The sequence below is a fragment of the Bombus flavifrons genome, chromosome 13 (assembly GCF_040668555.2).
Source record: "Bombus flavifrons isolate JBK064 chromosome 13, iyBomFlav1_principal, whole genome shotgun sequence".
Lineage (NCBI taxonomy): Eukaryota > Metazoa > Arthropoda > Insecta > Hymenoptera > Apidae > Bombus > Bombus flavifrons.
Genome location: NC_138454.1, coordinates 1046131 through 1071457, shown reverse-complemented (window position 1 = coordinate 1071457; position 25327 = coordinate 1046131). Strand labels below are relative to the sequence as shown.

The 25327-nt window shown below is 38.2% G+C and overlaps 2 long non-coding RNA genes across 2 annotated transcripts in view; one reads left to right on the top strand and one right to left on the bottom strand.

The window, feature by feature from the left end:
• The window catches only part of LOC138185909 (uncharacterized), a 346632-nt gene that overhangs the window by 84001 nt on the left and 237304 nt on the right, over positions 1–25327 (bottom strand). The gene's annotated exons all lie outside the window — the stretch shown is intronic.
• LOC138185911 (uncharacterized) overlaps positions 16193–25327 on the top strand; it is a 354662-nt gene continuing 345527 nt past the window's right edge. Inside the window, exon 1 of the long non-coding RNA XR_011174745.1 lies at positions 16193–17229. This is a non-coding gene — a long non-coding RNA (uncharacterized LOC138185911). The remainder of the gene's footprint in view (positions 17230–25327) is intronic.

Here is a 25327-nt window from a genome sequence, read left to right as displayed (position 1 = left end):
GAACATATACACGATAAAAAGAAATCAATATTTACATTAATATTTACAAGTGAATTTTATTTAATTTTATCTTATACTCTTGACTTATGAATAAGTTTAAAATATATAAATATACAGGGTGGTTGGTAACTGGTGGTACAAGCGGAAAGGGGGTGATTCTACGCGAAAAAAGAAGTCGAAAATATAGAATAAAAATTTTTCGTTTAAGGCTTTGTTTTCGAGAAAATCGACTTTGAATTTTCGCTCGGTACGCGTGCACTTTATCACGTCTCGTTATAACGGATCTCACTTAGATTTAAAAAAAAATTAAAAAAAAAAATTAAAACAATTTTTATTCTATATTTTCGACTTCTTTTTTCGCGTAGAATCACCCCCTTTCCGCTTGTACCACCAGTTACCAACCACCCTGTATACATATTAATCTTCAAGCAGTGTGATAAAATTCGATGGATTCAAACTAATAGTTTAAAAAATAATTATTTCTATATCTTCTAGATTTTTCACGTTATCAATTAATATATCGATATTCTCTGCAAGATTTTTTAAAGACTCCAAATTTCATAAGAGAAAATTTGCAATGAAACGAGATTATTATTTGCGAATGACTTTCATTCAATTTTATATCCTTTCTTTCAGTATTTAACAATACTTTCCATATTTCTCTATTTAGTCAAATATCTTGATAATTCCAGCAATTACAAAATCTTTGTGGCTGATTTCCAAAAAAGTAAGAGAGATGCAACTATTCTATACATAATTTTCGTCGCTCGTTCACGCTTGCGATCCCTGATAAAGCAAAACTAGATCGTTTATATGCCCGCATTGAAACAGTGTTTATTCTGGCGAAAATATTCATGAAAACGCACGGGATAATAGTATGTAAAGAGGCCGAGAAAGTAAAAAAAATCAGGAAAAATATACGCTTGATTATATTGTAGCCTCGCGTCACCAATCTTGATATTTCTCTGTTATTCTTCACCCTTCGCACTTCCCGTATTGCATAAACGTTTCACGCTCCGTAATTCTCCCTCTATATATTTTAACTTTATTCAATTTGATATATCTATCGTTGAACCTAAACATTTTTGCGCGTAAGTGTGTAATCGTTAAAGACGCGATTCGTATTCAGCGAGTCATTGTTCCTGGTAGAACAATTCAAAATTGTATTTCTGACATCCATCGTTTGACCACCATCGAAACAATGCTTCCTATACTCTTAAAAAAAATGAGACACGTCGTTCGGTAGTCACGTTTGTACTGATTAGAAAAATGAATTGGAAATTCGTATTGATTGTTACAATTTATAAAGCAAGCAAAATATCTCTAAAATCTAACAAACTTCTCTACGCGAATATAAAGCGACCTAAGTGACGCGTAGTATACACGTAGTATCCGTCGCAGGGAGCATAGTAATCGTCAAACCTAACGACACATGTCCGACAGTTTGCTTCCTACAAGTAGTACAGAAGACGATGGCAGTAGATGACATAAACCATCACGTATATGTAAGTTTCATTTATCAAATTTAACGACGGTCGTTAATCTTCATTACTAAACTATTCGTGATATTGATGATAAAACACTACGTTAGATCTTTACTCGGATTACCAATTGTTTTTGTACATAATAATCGTTACGTCAAATATAGCGTTTTACCTTCGATGAATATAATATCCATCAAGATTTTCCTCCTCCTTGAATCCTCTTAAACGGTCGAATAATCAAGATTAACAAGCGCTATCAAATTTGATAAACAAAACAACCAGAATCTCGCGCTATTTCAAGGGTTAAATTATTCCACGAGAATTACCACAAACCTTCAGCAACCAGTCCTCGTATTAACCGGAATTCCCCAAGAAAATTCCCGATTCCCCATGATAATCCGTCAACCGCCATTGGCACATTCAATTCCACGGAATCTCGAATCATCTGATATACACTTAATCCTTCGAGTGGAACAGTGACTGAGCCACCGATTCCTCCGTTGAATTGCGAGGGAAGACAGAGCGAGAGGGGCGGCTGATAGACGTAGGTAAAGACCAGCGGCACCGATAACGCCGCGAGAAACGGAGGATATGGGGCACAGATTGGAACGAGAGAAACAGAGGGAAACATGAAAGCGAGAAATCGGTAATTGAGATCGTGGAACAAAGACAGAAAGCGGAAGAGCGTCAGAAGGGGGTTGGGTGCAAGGGAGTAACTTGGATGGATAGGGCGCGTGAAAGAGGAGACACGGAAACGGAGGAACAAAGACAGATTCACGGTGCACACAGGGTTGAAACGGGGTGAGAGGGACGAAGATCCTCCAATAACAGTCGCCCTCGTATTTCCTTCTATCCGGAGCAGAAGGAAACTCACGCCGCTGAAACGGAATCTTCAACTGAAACGAAGAGCGGGAGGATTGGCTGGTGATATTTGCACCGACGATATTCGTGAAGATTGTTTAACGATAAAGGAGGGCGACTGCGGTACGCAGCTCGCTAAATGCATTAGTGTAACCACCGAATCAAACCCGGTTGAGCCTCTTAACCGGATTTGTTCGAGCGTCGTACGAGCCGACACGTACCTTCGTGGAATCTACGGAATTCTTGCGTGCTGACACGCGGTGATCTTAACTGTCCGATTATTTTTCTCGCCGGCGGAATCGTTGAAGGATGTAGTGTTTGGATTAGAGACTCCGTTTGCTCGTTCGTGAAGTTGTATTAGAAGGTGACCTGAATGCGAAAGTTTGGGATTACGTATGTAGAAGGTGGATATTGGATATAGTTTCTTGTATGTTGAAATTTTGCGGATATTTTGGGGCGAGTAGATTGCGGTTAGGTTTTCGTAGATCTTAATTCAGAGAGAATGGAAGATTCTTGTTAAATATAGGGATTTCGCGGTATTTGTTGGTAAATTCCCAACTAACCAATTTAGGAGAGATGGATTAGGGTTCTCTAACGTAGTAATCCGATAAGTGAATTATTTAAAAGCCACCATAAATTGATAAGTATAGGAATATAGTGATCTAACAAACACTGATGTTCTAGGTCTACCTTACTCCTTACCTTATGCTCCTTAGTATTGTTATGATCTAAATATGCACTATTTTCATCAAACATGTTTCGATAGCCTGTAACTATGATACTAAAACGATTAACCTAAGATGAACTCGAAATTAATTTCACAAATTAATTTAACAAATCAATATAACCTTTATTGAAATCGTTTGTTTTATCCACAATGGTGAGAAAGAGAGAGAGAGAGAGAGAGAGAGAGAGAGAGAGAGAGTTTTAGAAAAGATAGTTCACTATATTAATAATAATATTTATTTTTAAATTTTGAAACTTTTTAGAGACGGGATTCATCTCTCTTGAAGTTTCTTTCTGTCTTTTCTCGTTGGTTTATCATCAACATCGACAAGTCATACAGCATACAATACATTGGAGAACGTGCCAGCGAGACCTATGAAATATTTAGCGGATATCTAGGGATGAAACTTGGGATTTTCTTTTGGTCTAGAAATAAGTTCTCCGTGAAGTATGTTCTGAGTCATAAGCATCCTCTAGAACTCTAGGGTATCCATATCTTGTAAGGTTAAGTAGACGTAAAGCTTAATTAGCTCTTTCGGTCGACGCTCTCAATTCAGAAAATTAACAACGTGGCTTAGAAAAATCTAACTAATGAACATCTATTGCATCACGTACTGTTAGTACTGCATTTTATGTGATTCAGAAGAACAGACGGGAATTAACCGAATCACTACATCCAGATAAATACTACTATTTACACCGTGAATCTTGATACATGGTCTCTAATATTTATTCCTTTTGTTCAACCCTTTGATAGAGTGAAGAATGACAAAAAATTCAATATCGACGATTTGGAAAATAATTACATGATTATTCTAAATCTTATCTATTAAAAATCTTGCTTATTCTTTAAAAAATTCGTTAATTTTTAATCAATAATCTTTAATGACAAGTTCTGTATCTCGCAATGCAAGATATTAATGGAATACTTACTTCTAGATAAATTCCGAGATGGTGTTGAATTCTTGATACTTCGATATCCCTTTGTACGTGTTTCGTTCGACTACAGAATCAAAAAACGTCTTATTTACTCAATGAAAATTTCACCTCTGGTGACTATTTTGGTTTCCACAGCGTGAAATACGTTGATAAGAAAAGAATTCGTTCTAATGCTGCTTATATACGTGTCATTCATATCTTTATAATATAATTTTCCATATCACGAAAACATATCATGGCAAAAAATAACGTCATAAATAACTTTATTAATCTTGAAATTAAAGGAATGATACTCTCAAGAGTTGAAATACTTAATTAAATCTAAATCCTCAAAATCTTGATTTAGTTTATTATATTCAGCCTATTAATTAAAACTGACGTTCTCTGAGCAAATGAAACAACTGAAAATTTGCAGTGCAGCAAAAATTATCAATAGACTGCAGTATAAATGCAAAATAGCTAAGCCATGTGCCATAACCCAGATCTCCCCCCATCAAGATTGCTCGCCTTATGAAATGAGTTTCGCGTTACAAGCAGTTTTGCCTATTTCCTGTGGTACTGCAATTTCCTTCCTAACAAGTGTAACCGTTAATTGATCCAGTAATCTTTCCAGCTTGCGTTATTCAATACAAACGAGACGGAACGCGGGTTTCAATGCTTTATGAATTTCAAACATCTCTCTTCTAACGCGCAGCAAAAACCGAAAAACGGTCGATCAAACGAAACATTAGCGTTTCGGACACTTCCAAATCATCAAACCTGCACGGCAGCTTCTATTTTTCACGTTCTCTCGCTTTCACCTCGTCAAAAATTCATTTTTTCCCCGCTAGATTTTTCGTTGGCAACGACCAGACCAACCGAATCCTTTAATTATGTACGCGAATTCATGCTGAACCAAACGGAAAACAAAATTGCCTCGGCATCATCGCGAAGAAATAAAGCTCGCATTTTAAAAACGATTCATCCCACTTCGTTGCATAGCTCGTATAACTTTTACATAACGAGTAAAGGAAAAAGCCAAATTACTTTTGAGCGATATTCACGGTTAATGTTCGTGTATTTACGCGGCAAGCCGAGTTAACTCGTTAAATCTAATTGCCAATATTTTAGATATGATAAATCATATAAATCATAGATTAAATGACACACCTGGTTTTTACAGGAGAGTAATTTAAAAGTTAAAAATAACAACATGATTTTGAATTGTCCTCTAGTTCATGTGCCGCTACATCACCTCCCTACCAGTGATGTAGTATCGTGGACAAAAAGGCCTAGGAGATATCGGGTAAACCATAAACAATGTCGCGAGAGCCGAGGCGTCGTCGGGTCCATCAATATGTCGTCGGTTCTTCAATTGAATAGTTTCGTAGAAAAGGCCTACGTGACCCTGGCCACGAGTGTTCGCGGAACACGTGCGTGGTGGGCCTAAGAAAAGACAAAGGGATGCTAGGACAGTTAGTGTCAGTGGAGAAGCCAGAGAGTGTGAATCGAGAAGTCAGAGAGTGCGAGTTGCGTTGTTGAGATAGTGTTGCTAGCGTTGTCGTGAGAGTGTGGTCTGCGTGAGAGAGAGAGAGAGAGAGAGAGAGAGAGAGCGTTGGATTCGTTGTGAGGAGAGTTGCGAATTAACTATTGAGTTGTTTAGATTATAGCACGTTATTGTGATTAGTTCACGTTAAACAAACATCGTTCTTCTGTTTAATCAACATCTGTACAATCCATTTATTGTAAATCATCATCAATAGTGAAATAATAAATAATATTATATTCCCGATATTACAGTGATAACGCTTTTTTTTATTTGAAATTGGTTTATAAAGTATTTTTTGTTGTATATACGGTTGTACGACTTTGCTCGTCGTTTTCGTGTGCGGTTGCGAAAGTTCGGTATCTGCGGGTTTGTCGTTTCGATGCGAGGTAAAGCGTCGACCGCTTGTTATCAAACCCGTGCAGATGTTGCGCGACGTCTTCGATATGCGGTGGTGGATACCTGTCGGTACGATGCAGGCGTTCAACACACGGTCGCCGCGGTGTCGCAGGCCTCCGTTCTTCCTTGTATGACGTGCAGAGGTGATGGCCACGCCGATGAAAGGTGTGTTAACGTCCGCCACCGCGAAACGGTATTTCGTGTTCGTCGTAGTGATAGATCCTGTTTCTGATTCCAGGTGCCTGGGGAACGACACTTTTTCGCGCGGCCCTGGAACGTCACGTGGAAGTGTTACTTAAGTGTTATTTAACAGAGGCCGGGCTGTTGCGATTCGGGTGTTTCCGGCTTCCAGGTGCCTTCCGTAGATGTTGTCGATCACCTTGATCAGGGCGTTCGTTTCCGTTATCCTCAGCGCAGTTAGTACATATTGAGTATTCGCTGGGAGGTGTTCATTTCAGGTCGTCAGCACTAAGTCGTCGGAGGCTGACGAGGGAGCGAGCTTCCTCAGATGCGTATAAAATTGAGACGGCATCCTATCGCCCATTTCTTCGTGTCACCAATTGTGGAGGTTGTTTAGTCGTGTTCAAATCACGTCGGGGTCACCAATGTATAGAGGACTTGTGTAGAGGATGTTTGATTGTGAGATTTATTAGACGAGATTGCTCGTTGTTGAAATATCGTCGTCGAGTATATTTAAAAATAATTAAATAAATTAATATACAGACAATATTCGCTGAGACGCTCGTACAATGTACAAGTCATTAAATAAGATCGCTGATAAATACTCGATAGATGCTCGATAGATACTCGTAGATACTGATTCGCGCGACTAACTGATAACTGATAGATAACTGTACTGGTTGATAATTCGTTAGATACTCACTCACTTGCGATCGCATCCGTTTATTTATACTGGTCGGGGGAGAATCGGAAAATTCAAATTCGTCTTTGTTCGACGGTTGCACGTAGCGGCGATATTGTTTAGCTCGGAGTTTATTTATTATTACATTATGTGTATTCTAATGATATTGATATTCCGAGGCAAAGCAACAACATGATTTTGAATTGTCCACTAGCTCATGCGCCGCTACAGTTCGATGTCCTATCAACTAATCCCATATTATTTAAATTGCAGTTCTTATTTGACGTAGGCATTAAATATATACCATTGTTGTCTATTTTTTTAATAATTTAGAAATACTGATTGTTGTAACATTGTTTATTTTCTATTTTAAAAGGTGCTATATCTTTGCATAATCATATTAAACTTCGCCCAGTTATATTAAAACACATATTATATTTTCAGTCATCAAGTGGTACAAAAATCAGAAAATCAATAAATATTGCTTATTGAGTTTCACTATCAAAATCTTTCACTGACGCACCGTTATGTATTACACGTTGAAACTGCATTTCATCGCATCTACAATTTCCCAAATCACAACCGTGTTAACTAAACTGTCTTACCTCGGCATGATAAATATTTAACTTGATATCCGAAGAATCTTCTGATTACAAAAACCCAGAGCCAGTTAACAAACTAAACAAGCGGAACAAGGCAAATTAGTTCCGTATTTCGATCCGTTCAATTCTTGAATGGAGATGATCGCGCCAAGCGAAACAATCTTGAAAGACATTTTCTCTATGTTTTCTGCGTTGTGAAACTTCATCATGCGTAACTCGTGAATAGTAGAACAGTGTCATCTTTCTACCATGGCAGTTGAGAGAACCAGTGCGTGTCACTTGATCGTTGCACCATAGTGGTAATACCTCTGTCTACATAGCCGGGATCAGTCTAAGCGTATTAGGCTGGTACCGTGAAACGTATATAAGAGTATTCGAGCCAATCAACCGATCGGTCTAGGCGCCTATCCATCGGTAACCACCGATCAACGCTGTATTTTCTCCCCTCGATTGTCGGATTAGGTTGGTTTCGATCAACCAAGCACGACAGAGAGATCACATTTGCTCATTAGGATAAAAATGAAAGTGGATGGATCGTCGACGGGATCATTAGTCTTGATGAAATATTCTGATCAGGATGCTGGATTGGTGAGCCAGATTTATTCGTATAGAACACGCGTGTTGATTAATTGTATCTTTTATATGAATCGAGGATTAGCGGTGATTGTTAGTAGTGTTCATTTCGAGTTCTAAAGTACAAATTAAGTGAATTACTTTGTATGCCTTGCTACATTTAGTTCCAATTTCACGACCTTTCAGTTCCTTCTCGGTACTTCTCTTTCGTTTTTCGGTTATCTTTCGTTTAATTGAGCATCAATCTTCGAATGTTTCATCGATATCACTTCCATCCTCTACCGATAGTAACACGGTGTCGTAAACTTTTGATGGGCACCGAGCAATCGATCTGAGCGATAGAAAGAGTATTTCCATTCGTACAGTTTGAATGTGGGTAATCAGAAGGAGACAGTTGCTCTGTGTGTTATACTGTGTCGCGCGTTTACAACAATGGGAGATCATGCGTAGAGGATGTTCGTGCCTTCTTACGAGCATTTCGAAGATCTCGTCGTTTGTGCTCCCGCTGTGGTCTATGAGTTTCACAATGGGGACAATGACATGCATTCTCATAAACTCCGGCAACGAGACTTCAGGATACCTACGGTCCGTTTTCCGACTTACGAAACGTATTCTCCGAATGTGTAAGAAAGACGTTTTTTCCATCTTTCCCAACGTTTTCCCAACTTTTTTTTTATCTTTTTGAACAAAGCTGGTATTTCTAGGTATTCTTTCTTTGTGAGTGTCTTTTATGCGTGGCCGTTTGATTTATACCTTTTTTTTAGCGAAATTTTAGCGTTTATCGGCTTTTTTGAATACCCCAAGAGCAGTTTGTGTATTTATACATGACAAATTTTTATTTCATTAGAGGGAAAAGGAAAAAATGCATAAAATGTAATATCGAAAAATCTTACTCTCAGTCTTACTTTTTCAGTCGTATTCATAAAAACAGGAATTTCTATAAATATCCATAGTCTGTTTATGAGAATATCTATATGAACGTTAATCTTAAATTTATAATTAGTGGAGTTGATCAATTAGTTCCCTGAGAACTTCATATGTAAATCACGAAAGAATTTTATTGCTACCTTAGCCTGAGAGGTATAGTTTATCTGTGTTTTTATATATTCTTTCTTTTTAATTTATAAATTTTAACTTTATTAACGCACATTATTAATTACATTTATAAAAAATTCTCAGTTCTTTTCTGGCTGAGAAGTAGTTCTCTTGCAATTTTCACTTAGGATGGAAGAAAACATAGAGACAACTTTCAATCTCAACTCGTTTCTTCAACTAGCAATCTTTTTAACTGTATATACTTATCTTGTACCCACCAGTTACAAAACTTTAATTGTTTCATAAAATGCGAGGCGAACGAACGTCAAACACACCATAAGGTGGTCCACTTTTCTCATTGCGCTTCACTTTTATTGCAGCGATTTCGAGGCATCCTTTTCTCTGGCATGTCGGTGCTCCAACCACGAAAAAGAGCAAAACGGGTTGTTAGGGACAAGAAAGACCCGTCGTAGCGCTGCTGCTCAAACGAATAACGATGCTCGCTCGCGAATATATATATCATCGTGGCCGCTCGCCTCGGATCATTCCACTTCTCTTAATTCTCTATGTATGTATTCAATTATATTTGAATAATTGGCCACCCGACAAGTCGCGGATTAAGCAAACGAACGCTTTATGCGATGCTCGCATCAACCGCTCAACGATGTGCTCGCATTTCACAAGGAAATTGAATTCGTTTGTGTTTCGTGGAAACGTTAACGTATATGCGTTTGACGAACATAGGATAATTTCTCGATGTATCTTAATATCTAAGTATTTCTGATCATGATTCGATTTAACGTGTGGTAGTTGAAGGTTTTAATGTAATTAGTTTCTGATCTTGTTAACGAGATAAACATACGTTGTTGATAGGTGAAATACATCTAATATATTCGATGTTGTTAGACATCTACCTATACGTCTACCTACTTCGGAAGTTTCTTCCTAGTTGGAAATATTTTTATTCTACATAATAAATAACAAATGTGTTCGTTTTAAATGACAAAGATAAATGTGGCTCTATTTTAAATGATAAAGATCAATTTAGTTGTCAGTTTAAGTCATTTTAGTTGAGACAAACAAACTTTAAAATGCAACAGTTGTAGCAGCTGTATTATTAATTTAGTCCAATCGTCGCAATAAAGATACATACATGCGTTGGTGATAGTGAATATGTTAGACGAAGAAAAATAGGGTATGTTTGGAAAATTATGTATAAAATATTAATAAATAGTAATTGGTCTCTTCAAACAGAGACTCTAGACTATAAATGGCAAGTTTTTCTCACTGTTAGAAAATAGTCGCATAATTCTGACTTTCTCGTTTCATCTTATCGTATTCCCATCTCATTAGGTTTCCGTAAGCTTGACATGCGGCTCTCTTCTTATATAATATTTTGAACGCATTTCCGCGAGGCGTGCACGTTTTACGCACTCTTTCGGATATCTCGAAGGCGGTCATAGAATGTCAATAGTCATAATATCAATATCCCTTCATAAGGCACGAGCTCATAAGCCTCGACAAGCAAATCTCGCGAGAGCACCTGCCGGGTTGACACTCTGCAAGTAGAGTGGTTAGCTCATCTCTCTTTCCCTCTCTATTTCCCTCTACCTCTCTCACGGTCCATCGTGCGCGTTAGATGGTTCCTCCTTATAATCTTCGAAAAACCTTTTCCTTAAGCGAGTATATACATACTTGCGGCAAAATGTGTTCTTGCCTTTATTCACGGGAGAAAAAACACTTACCGCCATCTGGCTCCGGTGATGCCTTTCTTGCCAACGGAAATAAACCGATCCAAAAGGCAACGAGCTCCGTGAGTTTAAGGAACTTAAATCAATAAACCATGTGGACACGTGAAATTGTAACTTATGTTACACCATTTACCGGGCCATTTTTATTCCATGCCCGGTGTACGGAAGGTATCGTAGGATATCGAAGGAAATCGTGGAAACGGCCTTTCCCTTCGATCTTTATTGAATTTTATTCGATTTAAAACGTGGAAGCATTTGGTATATTCCTCTTTCTCGTAAGCGAAGGCAGTAAGAACGAATCGCAAGGATAACATTTTTCAACATTTTTTTCCTCCTTCGTTTTTTGTTTTATAGATATGGTACGATCTTGGTTCTATTTTAGTAAAATGGGATAGATGGTTTTATATCGCGGCAAAAAGGCTGTCAAGTCGGGATAAATAAACGTAGTGCTCGATCGACAAAGCCGGAGTCGATGCTTCTATATTGATTCTATCGAACGATGACAGTAACAGACCCGTTCGAATTATTTCCATCTCTTGCTATAGGAATTGAGGCTTTTGGATATTGTCAGATTTAAAATGGTATCATAATGTTTCTCGAGCATTGTGACTAGCTTCGATTTTACCGATTGTTTATTTATTTATAAATGAGAGCTTGTTAATACCCGATGTATGATATAGAAAAAGCGGTAAACGTGGAATTATGAGAAGTTATTAATTGGGTAAACTAATTACAGTGAAATTTTTTGGAAAACAAAAAAGAAAACAATAGTCAGTTAAACGATGCTTAAAGTTGTTTGCAAACGAACACGATTATGTAATATCGATTTGCGAAAGTCTTAAATTACTGCTTTCCATTACTTGAATCAATTTTTAATCGAGATACTCTACGTAACAGTGACGACGTACTTAATATGAGTAATTTATAGTTAAAGTGAAACTCTAATAAATTCACTCTAAAGCTAAACTCTAATGGACATAAAATTCGAAATTTCGCCCGTTAGTTGAAGAATAAGGAGAAGCTAAAAGTTACCCTTATAATTCCTCATTTCAACATACTTTGATGTAGTACGAGAACGTAACGATTAATATTTGTTTCCTGCAAAAGGATTGAAACTATATATTCTCTGCATCTAATATCAAGAACGAAGGACATCCTGACGATAAAGAAATAATCAGGTACCCTAAATTCTTCATCATTTGATTACATTTATCAAGGGGCCAAAGCTGCAAAACCTTACATAAAAATTACAAATACGCTTAAAATACAAAGTCAACCTTAAAAAAGATCAAAATTCTAAAACAATAAAAGCAGGGAGGGATCAGAATTCCAATAATGAAAGCAGAAGAAATCCAGAATTTGAGTAATAAAAGCAGTAACGCGGAGGAATAATTAAAGGTTACGCTTCGCAAATGTTGTCACGGGGTTGATTATCCGCGACAGCATACAGAGTGAAAATACATATTCACTCCGACACTCTTATCGATGTGTACACACAGTAGGTAGAGCAAGATGATATCGCGATCTTCGCTCTCCTCGATCCACTCAGCGGGTAGAAGTGCATGCATTCTCATAAGCCGCGACAAGCAAATCTCGGTGTATTCGTGGAGACGGATGGAAGTCTCCGTGGCTCTCCTACGCAGCGACGCGATGTAAGTACGTGCCCGGGATATCTGGGCGTTTCGCGAGAGAAACCCCGTTTGGGTGGATCGCAACCACTGATCGTGATACTTCGCTAGTGTGACACGTGTAATCCGAACGACGATTTATTTATACGTGTTTCGCCCTACTGGTGCGTCGTTCGGTTTCTTTCGCGGATCTGTCAGCCCATGAATAAAAACGAGACAGTTGGACGTGGATCGGGAAATCAGATCTCGGTTTCGTGGGAGACTAGTTACAAGTTTCGAAATTTCTTTTTGAAGGATCGGGGGAATTGCAGATAGAGAAGATTGGTTGATGGAAATACCTCGATTAAGATAGCAAAGAATTTTAAATCAAGGATGGTGTAATGGGTAAAAAAAGGCTATTTACAAAGGTTCTTTGTTTTAATCGTCCCCTTTTTTAAACTGCTTTGTTAGTATCACGAAGTGCTTAATTCTAATTATTTTTCTTCGTATTATAGTTCAAAAATATTAACATTTCCACCTGTGGGAGTCAATAGTAACAACTATTGAACAGAACTGAACTAACAGGATGTACATCGCTTGATTGCAAGCAGCCCAAAGTTAAAAGCTCATGTACTGGTGTCAAATGCGAGTTACCAGGTTTATATTGCCTTATTTTGTTCTTCTTTTTCTCAAGTAATTCTTTTCCTTGAGTAACATTATTTATAATTGACGGGGCATTATGTACATATTAATTAATAAAAAAATAAATTAAAAGTAGGAAACATAGTGGTCGCTGTTTGGAAGACTGGAGTCCTTCATGCAAATTTTTACGGAATAAACTTTGCACATAGTAAATATTTACAATTTATTATAGTAATTGATACATCTGGATATAAAGTTTAACAGAACATAGTATTACGATTCAATAATACATATCTACTGGATGAAAATCTGATTTCGGTTTGATTTTATGTCAGAATTTGTTACTTAAATTCTTCCGCATTTAAAAATCATTTCTCTCTTATTAACTTCTTAATGCATTATTTTTAATTTTTATAATTGCGATCATCATAGTCCTTTTCGTAACTGAACGTTAATTAATCTTCGATACAAACTGTAAAAAAGATCTTGTACCGTTTATGGATGTCACACGATAAATACTTGAAGTAAAATTACCCTCTCTGGAAAATATACCGCCAGATTTTTACCATACATCAGCTTTTATGGTTACACGGCTACAGTCGCGTTAGTATCTATTTCACCGCTACGCAAATGGTATTTGAACTTAACACAGCCGCACGTCAAGCGACATGAAAAACATGTACAAACGTTGTTACGGTAGGAGAGTAGATTTCACGATTCTACGGTTTGCCAAGAATTTTCAGGCGAACGACAGGCTTTGCGAGACAGCACGGGAAATTCGCGAAAGAACGGATCTGTGTTTTACGCTCGAGGGCGTTGAAAACGCGTTGGGTAAGGAGTTAATGAAAATACATAGCCCCCAATAAGACAAAATAATCGCTCGTTCAATTCGTTTGCTCCTCGAGCATTCCTTTTCCTACTTGTTCCTTTATAATTCTAAATCGTGCAATAAAATCCTCGTATTTATTTTCTCTTATCTTTCCCTTCTTGTTTCAGTTTTACATACAGTATTGTTGAAGTGTTTAGGCCATTTGTAATAGCGATTTGGTTATAATAACTAGTGACGTTTTTAAGAAATATTTCTACATGGAATGCTTATACACAAACGAATCTTTAGATACATACTACCTTTGTGATATTATTTGGTTATAGCCTTTTTCGTTACATAAATTGTTTAGGAATACTTCGGTAAATAAAATCACAAATTAAATTTTTCTTAAGCTTCGAAACACGTATAAAACAATTTTAAGAATTGAAAGAAACTTGTAATAGATGTTTGAAACATTAAAAAAAGAGAGCAGATAACACAAAATGAATTTGTGCAAAATTGTTTCACAAAATTTCAGAAAGAATTCTTTGCATAGAATATTAATTATTTCAAATTAATCAATCGTTTCCTAAATTGTCAATTCTTGTTGACACTTGTTGAGAAGTGACGACAAATTTAAAAGAACACTCGAGTATCTATATATTCAGTCATGAAGATAAAACATTTCCGCTTGGCAAGTGGTCTGAGACTTTTGTACAGTATTACGTTCCCACCTTTATTTTCTCATCTCCATTTTCACAAGTACTTTCTCGAAAACACACATTATATCGTTTTCATCTTAATTAGAACGAAATCGTGACTTTCGCGTGTGATAAAAGCAATGAAATATAAATAACTTAAAAAAAAAATTCTGTAATTTCTAACACCGTTGCCCGACCGAATAATTTTTTGAAGGTTCTTTTATTGTTACGAGGACACAATGACGCGTCGCGAACCCCTTTTTGGTCGCATTAACAGCGGCATTTCGGTTCGTGGTGTTGCACGATAAAATAAAACATTTCGCGAAATAACGAAGCCACTGATGCGTCCACAAAAAATATACATACCTATACACATGTAAAGTTATGCGCACGTATGCCAAAGTGCGTATGTGTGCACTCTTCCGTCGTGCTGCCATCATGAACGAACATCGGTTTAAATTGAACACATGTTTTGCATTAGCGGCGCCATTTTCGATGTATACGATCTCACGAAAAATCTACATTTTCGAACACCTCGATACATTACCGCATCGAAACTGCGCTGGGTTATTCGACGGAACGTCGATCGGCGACGAAACGTTTCCCGTTATCTAAACTGGACCACCAGTTCGTTGGAATTTGACGAATTACGTACATTCGACGAAATTAATCTTGCCTCATTCAGAATGCTTCAATGAAATAGGTTTAACTGAATTGGTAAATTACTGCACATTCTTGTCATTTTTATGAAATACATCCAAAGTGATGTTAATTTTAGATAGGGAGAGTTAATGATTGGTTTGTAATTAATATTGATGCACATTAGTGTTTAGATGCACTGTTATTAGTAATACAGTTAATCATCTCGTATGTTAGAATACTAATATTCAGATATTTCTCTCCGTATTTGAAACCTATTCATTCATTAGAAAACCTACAATTAGTCGATTATTTTCCAAATTTCGCTCAAACAAGATATTCTAAGTTGAACCGATAGTATGTAAATAACGTAAAACAAACGAAGGCGGTAGTTTATAATATTTACTAGTATACGCATCTGTCGAAATTCTTCGTCCCTATTTCCGTTACAAAAAGCAACCAGCATACTCTCCAAACTTAATTAAAAAAGAAACGTTCGAACTTCGCGTAAAGGAATATTGTTGAAAAATCCCTTAGCACCATCTAACCCATCCTATAGAAAATCTCATAACGTAAATTAAAACAGGTAAGAGTCCATAACACTTCTCGTTGTACGTGTTCTCCATTATAATTATCTCATTAAAGCTATCAAAACCGCCATCAAAATATAATCCAACGAGAATCACCCGAAATCTAAATTTGCACAAAGAAACAACTTTGAAGAATCGCCCGGAGTAGATACGCGATTTCGCAACGCGATCTACCGAGCGAGACGCAGTAGCATCCCCGTGCTCGGACACTGGGTGTCGTGCGTGGAGTTGAGCACATGCATCCTCGAAAGCCGCGACAAGGAAATCTCGTGGCTGGAGGCGGTTGGGGCTTGCCGTGGGCCCATCGGTCTCCCGGCGGTCGCGTCCTTCGGCTGTCGACGTTCGTGGCTGTTCGGCTCGATTCGGACTTTTCCGGGCGCGCTCCATCGGGGAGGCGGCGCGCGCCTCGTGTCTCACGGAACGCGTCTCTCAGTGATTACCGTGCAGTCCTTGCGACACGACCTAAGGTTTCATTTGCTACTGCTTCGATAACAGGGGGTTGATCGCGCGCGCGCCACACGAACACATCGAGCGAACGATACAAGTATCGCCGCGCGAAATCGCTTCCTTTATCCAGTACTGGTCGTCTTTCGCGGTTAAAACAGCCGCAAGAGTAAAAGAAATCGAGCGTATGCGATCGCGCGCCAAATTGAGTCGAATTGGAATATACACAGTGATCAAAGTGACACGTCGGGAACACTTGTTCGTTATACTTCTTCGTGTTACCAGAACAAAGTTTTTGTCAAAGTTTTTATAAAGATAAAGGGAAACGTGTATGATCGAATTGGTCATATTGACTAATAATATCAAGGTTGATCGACGGATTTGAGCTGATTAATTTGTTACATTAAAGGAATGTGGTAATCAAGTTCCGCTAATATCGTGCTGTCTCGCGGAACAATGGATCTGTCGCGTGGCGAGGGTCGATGGACAATAGGCCCGGCAGCTTGACGGGTCTTGTGACAAGCTACTCCAGCGACGGATTGCGAGGCTACTATGTGGTACACACGCGCGTTAATCGCGCGAGATCGATCTTTCCAACTTTTCAACAAGTTGTAACGCATCAGGTACGCCGGTTAATTCTTCTCTCGGAGAACGATTATCCGTATTCGGATTCAGATTGTGCTACTTGTGTGTGCGTGTGTACTCGAAAGAAGCGCGGATCGGGGGTGGAGTATTTTATCGATACCCTTCGTATGACCCGGAAGATCGTAGGACGATGTTTCTGTTTTGAGTTGTAGTGAATCGTTGGTGAAAGAAAAAGTTTCTCGGTGACTTCCGATAGCGAGCAAGGTTAACGAGTTGTTAATTGATCAAGAAAAAACGGTTTTTGACAACGTTCTTCGAACCGGCATCCCTTAGAAACCATTAGAAAACTTTGGAAACAATTTCTTTGGTGAAAATTGTGTAACGCGGTTTGACGATCGTCAAAGCTTCGACTGTTGCAGCGTTCTCAGAGAAGCGATTGACTTTGGAAAGGAACAGGTAAGCACGCCTCCAGAGAGCTCTGGGAATTTGTGAGTGAACACTTCACCGTGAGCTCGTGTCGTTCGTGATATAATGGGGTACTCGAGGGAATACGAGTGTTACTCTTTTGAATTTTGTCGTGTATAGGGATGAAAATAAGTTTGTTCTTTGCGATAGATCTAGTTGGTCAGTGGTGGTCACGGACGTCGTCAACGTTCTCCAGATCCGTCGGGTGTTCACGTTTCTTGTTCTACTTATTGGAATGATTCCTAAGAGCGGTAACATAAAATATAAAAATATCAGGAGACAAACGTTAGAACTGTCGAACGTAACGTTTTCATCATTCTTTTATCCACTTATTTAGTGAGATAATGAGAAGATATTGCGTCTTTTCACTTTGACAAGTGGAGGCATAATTGAAATAACAACGCAAACCACTTTCATAACAACCTTTCCAAAATATTTTAGGACATAATGAGAAGTTATTGTATCTTTTGACTTTGATCAATGCTGACACAATTGAAGACTTCATCGAAGCTGTTGACTCTACTCTATTTTCGCAATTTCCCCTTCTATTTGCATGGCAATATAATTAGAAGATATTTGATGTTTCGGAGAATTCTCAGTGGAATTTCCTCTGTCTGTATGTGGGTGGAATAATAGTTGGGCCACGATGTTAAGAATAATTAATATCTTTAACTAATAAGAGAAATACAGGTTATTATTTAGTCGTTTAATTAAGCAGGATGCATAGATTGTACCGAAAGGTTATTTAAATATTAACGCTACAATAGCAGTTTTCGTTTTCTATGTATCGAGTATAACAAATTTCAATTTATTCTGTTAGTCCTTTGTTATTAATTGCATTACATTATTAATTGGGTGTCTCTAAAGTGGAAACTTCTAACCCCAATCATGCAATTAAAAATTAATATAAATCAGTACCATATTAATTACCGACGGAACTAAAGGGATAAAATCTAAATAAATTCTCATTACAGTCATTCACGAAAATCTATTTATTAATGTTTAACAGTTATTAAAGTTCATTTATTAACGTATAAAATAACAATAATTATCTCATAGCAGAATTTCACAAAAATATTTGAACTTAAAAAACAATATCTGACAAACTGTAGAATATTTTAATATTTTAAAAGAACCCCGTTTTGCTATTAAAGTAAGACGCAATATAATAGAATATACTAATTTTACGGTGAAATTTGGAGAAATTTTACCTTAATGAAAATAGCCTTGCCACGACGACTCATTATACCTGCATCATGTGTATTTTGTACATTTCTACGACTTGAAGTTTCCCGTAAACACATAATCATTCGTAATATAATATAGTCATTAGTTCAAGTGATCAAAGACTTTGTCTCATTCGGATTATCTGATACTGATAATTTCCAATCGCGACGATTATTAAGATCGAATTCGCATTAATCACCCGAGTCTTTAACGTCACGAGCCCGCATCGTTATCCGTATCAATTGTAATTGTTAAAACAGGAGAGTTACTTCATCCGCTTCATTGTCGCAAAATTTCGAGCAACGGGAGTCGCTCATTTATCGTATTATTATATATATTACCCTTTAACTATGTGCAAAATTCGAGTCAGATTACTAGCTAGAACGTCGCGCACACAGTTCTCCTCGTTAGAGGAGAGCAGCTCACTAAGAACTCCGTTGTGCTCTTGGCATCTGTGGTTCGGAATCCACTTAAAACTTCGGATCCCCGTATAAGTGACCACAGTGGTCGATGTCAGCTAATACGAAGACGCATGTCTAGAGGAAAATAGTGATAACGGATTAAAAAAGTGGTTATGGTTATGATCACACTACGAATGTCTATGCGATTGTTGGAATTTTAAGAGCACAAAAATGCATAGAATATATACAATTCATGGAATATCCAAAATAAGATAACTTACAAGGTAATTTAGGTAAAGCTATTGGTAGCGTGAAGGTGCAATGACAAGATACGTAGTTTTCTTGATCCTCCTCGATATATAGATAATCAGAAGTTGTATTAGAAACTTGATTAGAAATTTCGAGACTGATGAAAAATTTCCGCGTCTAATAGATGACAGATTTATGGCCATCTCATCAATAACAAAAATACAAATACCTTATATTTATTATCATATCAAGCGAAGATGTTATTATCGCATTATGTCGCAAACCAATCAAGTCTAGTTTTCTTCAACTAGCCTCCCATTCAGTCCCGTACAGCCTCGCATAATATCGAATAAGCTAAACAAATTCCTGTCTAAAGTTACATTTTTCCAATTCCTGTCAAAAAAGTATAAAATTTCATAGAGATATTCGCAGCCTATTTATCACCCACAAAGCAACGAAGTGACAAAGGCAGCAAAATTTCCGCGAAATCGAATCGCAGAGAGAACGATAGAACGAAGGCGAAGCTGGCGATGAAGAGGGGAAGATTTTGTGAAAATCCGGTAAGAGAGAATCGGGAAAACTTTAATTACGGAATTATTCGGAAGTTGGTGGAAATGCCTGCCCGAAACAGAAGGCTTTTCTCGATCGAGGCGTCGCTAATGGAGTAAGATCAGGTTGCCGGGCTCGTTTGCACAATAAGATGTCGATCAGTCAGAAACAATCATCGCGAATAATAACAGCGAGTAGCGAGAAGCGTGTTCTGTTCGATGCGAAGTGCGAGTTGCGGCGTCGTAGTCGTCGGTGGCGGCGAATTGAATAAGAAAGAATGGCTGTAATTCACGTCGGTCTTTCTGACGTCGCTTCCGCTTTTCTGTCGCGTTTATTCATTTTTACAGCAGTTGTGTCTGATGCGGCGCAAAAGATGCTCACGACCCAGTTTAACAGAGCCGACGAGCGGACAATGTAATTATGATTTAGAGTGGTCGCGCAATTTTTTTATTCTTTTTCTCTTTTTTTACGCTTTCCCTTTTTTTTATTATCCTTCTGACTCCTCTCCTGCTACCCTTCTGGCGTTCTACCGCGAGGTTGCACCGAGAATGGAAGATGTCTTTCCAAGCGTGACAACGAAACTCGCGACAAAACCTTGTAAATACCGTTGTTGCATCCAGTTCATACGAACTCTCTTGCTGTTTGAACGTTTTTATTTTTATTCTTTTCTCGTCGTTGTTGCAGAATTGTTTGACGTTTGCACAAGCTTTTTGCTTTTTCGCGCTACGCCGGGCTTCTCTTTGCGTCCACGTCCACGTTTCGGCGAAAATTTTCAGCTATGTTCGGTGCGTCGTTCGTATAGGTATTGGATCGCCGCATTCGTCATGGGAGAAGTGGATTTAATATAATAGATTTCGGCGTCTCTGAGCTTGGATTTCGATGGCGCGGTATTTAGATAGTAATTATAGTTGAAACCTTAGAAAATGGAGAACCATCTCGGGTTTCTGGTCCTCGTACAAGACCCTCAAGGCTCGTATTGTCCTTTGACCCTTGTTGCGGTTAATTTGAGGAAATTAATTCTTCACCATCTAGTAGAGGAAATGACGCGTAGAATTCGGTGGAACCTATTTCGTGAAAATACAATTCGCATTAATTCTCCTAAAGGTTTCTATGAAACAAATCACTCGAAGGAGAATAACGATTAAAACAATAGATAAGAAACTATTTACCTAATGAAACCACTGTGCTCAATTACGAAGATTCGAAAAAGGAGAGACGTGTTCCAATTAATCGAAAGTAATTTCAAGAAACAATTACTCGAACTATTCAAACAACTTTCGAAAGAAACAAGGAGTTCCAATCGTTTCCTTTACTTTGCAATTGTCGGATCTTGACAGAAATCGACAAAAGGTGTCATTCTGAAGATTATTCACAGAAATTAGCATTTCAATTAATATTCCTCTTATTCCGAGATATCGGTAGATAAATAATCAGCAAATTTACGCTGTCACGGTAGATAACGCGACTGCATGGCATCGTTACTATTTCGATATTTACCTGTCCCAGTGAAACTGTAGTCAGATAATTCCAGTACTTTTAAATACAGAGGCTTCAATTAATAAACATAACATACACGTACGTACATAAACGTACATACGCCGTTATGTCGAACGTTCGATAACCGATACCTCATGGTTAGACCGCGGAATTTTATACACTTCTAGGAAATTTGAATGCGCAAAATTGCACAAGATGCGCATAACTTGAAAAAGTATAAAAATTATCCGAAATATAGTGCTCTTTATAATATTTGTCGAGTAAAATAATTTTCCATTGAGGTCTCGCTTTTTAAATTATATGCTCAAAATATGAAATTGCATAAAAATTTGCAATCTATTCTTGGGTAAACGTTGTTTCACTAAGAGCCTGGCTACGCAAATTCCATAAAGAAACGGACGCCCGAATAATTTTCTAAATTGGACAACTCCGTGCGCGATTCAATAGCGTAGCGTTTTTCGAAAAGCGACATTAACTCATAGGAAGACAATTTCGCCGAGTTGTTCGACGTTTCTGTTTCCAAGTTCGCACGTTGTACAACATCAGAAAAGTATCACGATACCAGGAACTGTTATAGTAGAGTCGAACGAAGGCAAATTAGACACTTGTCGCTGGTTAACCAGCAATTTTCTTAAAAGAGGCTCGCTATCGAGGAAACAATTTAGCCCGTCTGTGGACGCAAATAAGAAGGACTCCTTCCATTCGAAGGACACAGTCGTTTGTCGGTGCAATTCCACCTGCCTCGAATCCATTGTGAACCCCGTGATTTTCAGCGGTTCATTTTGCGTTCGAGCGTGTCAGATCAAAAATGGTAAACTGCTATTCTTTTTTTTCTCACGTGTATTCATTATGATTCTTGTGATTTGAGGATATCGTTTGTGGTTTTCTTTCGATGAAGATTTTACACTTATTGTGTAATAGATTAGTCAATCTTTTTCAAGAAAGATGATTTCGTGCGAATCGTTGAGCCTAGTATAAAGTTTTTGTTAGCGTGCAGATAATATCGTTGAAAATACTGGCGAAAGTATTATCAAATCATTAAGAATGTAATATTGTTTACAGTAATGAAAAAGTATTAGCTACTAACACGGGAACCCCGCAAACCGATTCACGCCAATTTTAATGAAACTTTGCATAAGTATTTTTTATTTTATAATAAACAATATAATTATATATATAATATTTTATAATATAATTTTATGATATAGTATAATTGGACCTACCTAAGAATTTAGTCGCAATTTGTACGTGCCCGTTATTAAGAGAGAAATCAACTCTTTTATTCGAGCCGGCCCTTGTGTGTAAGTGCTTATAAATCGTAAACGACAAACGATATCAAAAAGCGGTTGAAATAAAAGTCATAAAGCCATAAATGTCTCGAGATTCATAAAGCCGCGCGAGAGTTGTTTTTTTTTCTCGAAAAACTAGTTTTTTACGATGATGACATAAAGAATAACTTTTCCAAGAAATTTTTCATACAGATTTATAGGTTTCAAGATACGATATAACTTTTATTTGAACCATTTTTTTATATCTTTCGTCGTTTACAATTTATAAGGACCTACATACTCGGGCCGGCTTGGATAAGGGGGTTGATTTCTGCCTTAAGGTAAAACATGGGCACGAACGAACTACGGCTAAATTCTGAGTAGGTCCAAAGAACACTTGTGCAAAGTTTCATCAAAGTCGGTGTGTATCGGTCAAGGGAATACCCTTGTAAGAGCGTAATATTGTTGAATGTACCGAAGAAGTATTATTATAAATGTGATATTTTTGAAAACATTGAAGAATTATTTAGAATATAAAACAACTAGACTGCGAATGTTTATACATTAAAAAAAAAATTTAAGTTGCAAAAATGCATGACGTAACACGAGAATAATATATAAAATATACAAAGTAAAGCATACATGTGGCAATATTTAAAGTGAAACGAGTCTCTGCGTGTCTCATTTTTTAAATCACTCTCGTAAAAGTATGAATTCGCATAAACATCCACAGTCTAACAATAACTACTCGTATTTATAACCCTATACAAAGCACCTTACCCTTGTCAACCACGACAAATAAATCACTCTCGTAAGCCGATGACAGAGAAGAGAATCACGTCGTTTCTACGCCCTTCATTTATATTCCTTTTAATATTCGACGAGCGCGTTGGCGAATTTGAAGCACGTCCTGCGTGTGCTGTTAGCGTGCCAAGGATGGTGAAACGTAGTCGACGACTGTTCGGAACAACGGCTGGGCCGAATTCGTGAATGAGGATCGTCGTCGGGAAGCGCATTAAAATTCGAAGAATATTCATAAAGTGCGCGCGCGCGCTCCAGTGAACGAGCGCACAGCCGCAAGAGTGCGACGGACAAAAGACGGAAACCCAGCTCTCAGGCTTTTCCTGAGGCTTGAAAGACTGACGTTGCATTTGGGGAGTGCATATCTGGTGCAATCGAATTCCCGTGGCCGTCGCCGTCGGATTCGCCTATTGTCAAACCAGCCAGCCCCTCTCTCTGCTCTCCTGCTACGCCCCTTATTGCGCCAGCACGTTTATGGGACAGAGAGATCGGGTGAAGAGAGGATCGTTAGGGTTCAATCTCTGAGCCCCTCGAACTGACCGCCGAATAGTTGCGCGCGCGTCGATGCATTTACATGGAAATCTCGAAGCGGTCGCCCCCCCCTCTCTTTCTCGCTCTCTCTCTCTCTCTCTCTCTCTCGCTCTCTCTTTCTCTCTCTGGTCGATTACATTCCGCACATTATGACGGTTTGTCGTCCATCCTGATCTCTCTTAAGAATTCGAGGAATTTTAGCGCAATCCGTGCTTCAGAATATTTTGTCAATTGAGTAGGATTCTGTTCTTTGGTTGGCGGAAGAAGGTTACTTTGTGTGAGAGATTTGGTACGTAGATATTTTGAAATAATCCGTGAAATTCTTGCGAAGTCAGGTTTTTCTACGCTTTAATATGATTATTGTAGTAGTAAGAGCATTGTTGCTGGTTGCTAAGCAATCTTTGTATACACAACATACGTATCATTGCAAAAGAGACAATGTTACAAATACTATCTTTTAAATTCAAATCATAATCATATCAGAAATTTATGTTTTATGTCATCTTCGTAAAACAAATGAACTTGTGGTAACAGCAAGTCATTCGTATATTTACGTAATGAAATTAAGAATTTGATAAAAAAGAACGTGATCAGTCAGGCTTTTCGAGAGGCTTGCATTACGAACAAGTCGTTCCAAAACCACACTGACCAACTCTACATGTAAATTGGTAACTAGTTATACGAATTCTACCGTATAACGGTTCATACGTGTATATGGAAATCTCACGTTTATAGCTGAATTCTAGTTGAAGATCTCAAATTCTCAGACCCAGAGAAGCGCAAGAATCATTTCGAACAGAAAAAGAACTCAAACTAACAAAACGTCCCATCACATAAACATTGTGTTCACGTTTGTTAAATTTTAATATGGCCGAATTATCGAACAAAAAGCAACCCTTGACGCTTTTTCGAAATCGGTATCATCTGATAGTATTGTCGGTCCCTAAAACCTTGGCTATGCCGAATTTCCCTGGCAACCTCGTACACACGGCAAATCCAACCTCCAAAGGGTCTCGCGTTGAATGTGAAAAAAGACCAGCGAACGACGCGACCGTTTTTCGAAAAGCGGCCTGGCGAAAAACCAGGACGCGATTACAACGAATGCATAACGTCAGCAAGCGACACATAGGGGAATATCAAAAAAAAAGAAAAAAAGAGAAAGAATGGAGAGAGAAAGAGAGACATCGTCTCGCAGACTGTAATGGGTGTGCAATCGCTGTTGGAACTGAATACGAGACCTTGCACGCGCGAGAAAGGAAAATCAGCAGAATGGAATTGGTCTGTGTGTGTGGGAGTAAAACGTTGAAAGAAAGGAAAAGGAAAGAGAGAAGCATGTGCGTTTGGGGGTTGTGAAACGCGTGAAAGGGCGAAAGATGGCGGCAGTACAGGGGAGTCGGATGGGATTGGTGAACATGAATGGTGGCGCGATCGAGTGAAATTTCACGTGTTAACGTTTGCAAGCTCGATATCAACGGGCGCTGTATTCGTGATATTGCGCCACACACGAAAAGAAACGCCTTTCAACGAAGGACTCGGTGCGCCGTGAAGCTCTCGCGAGTCTTGCGA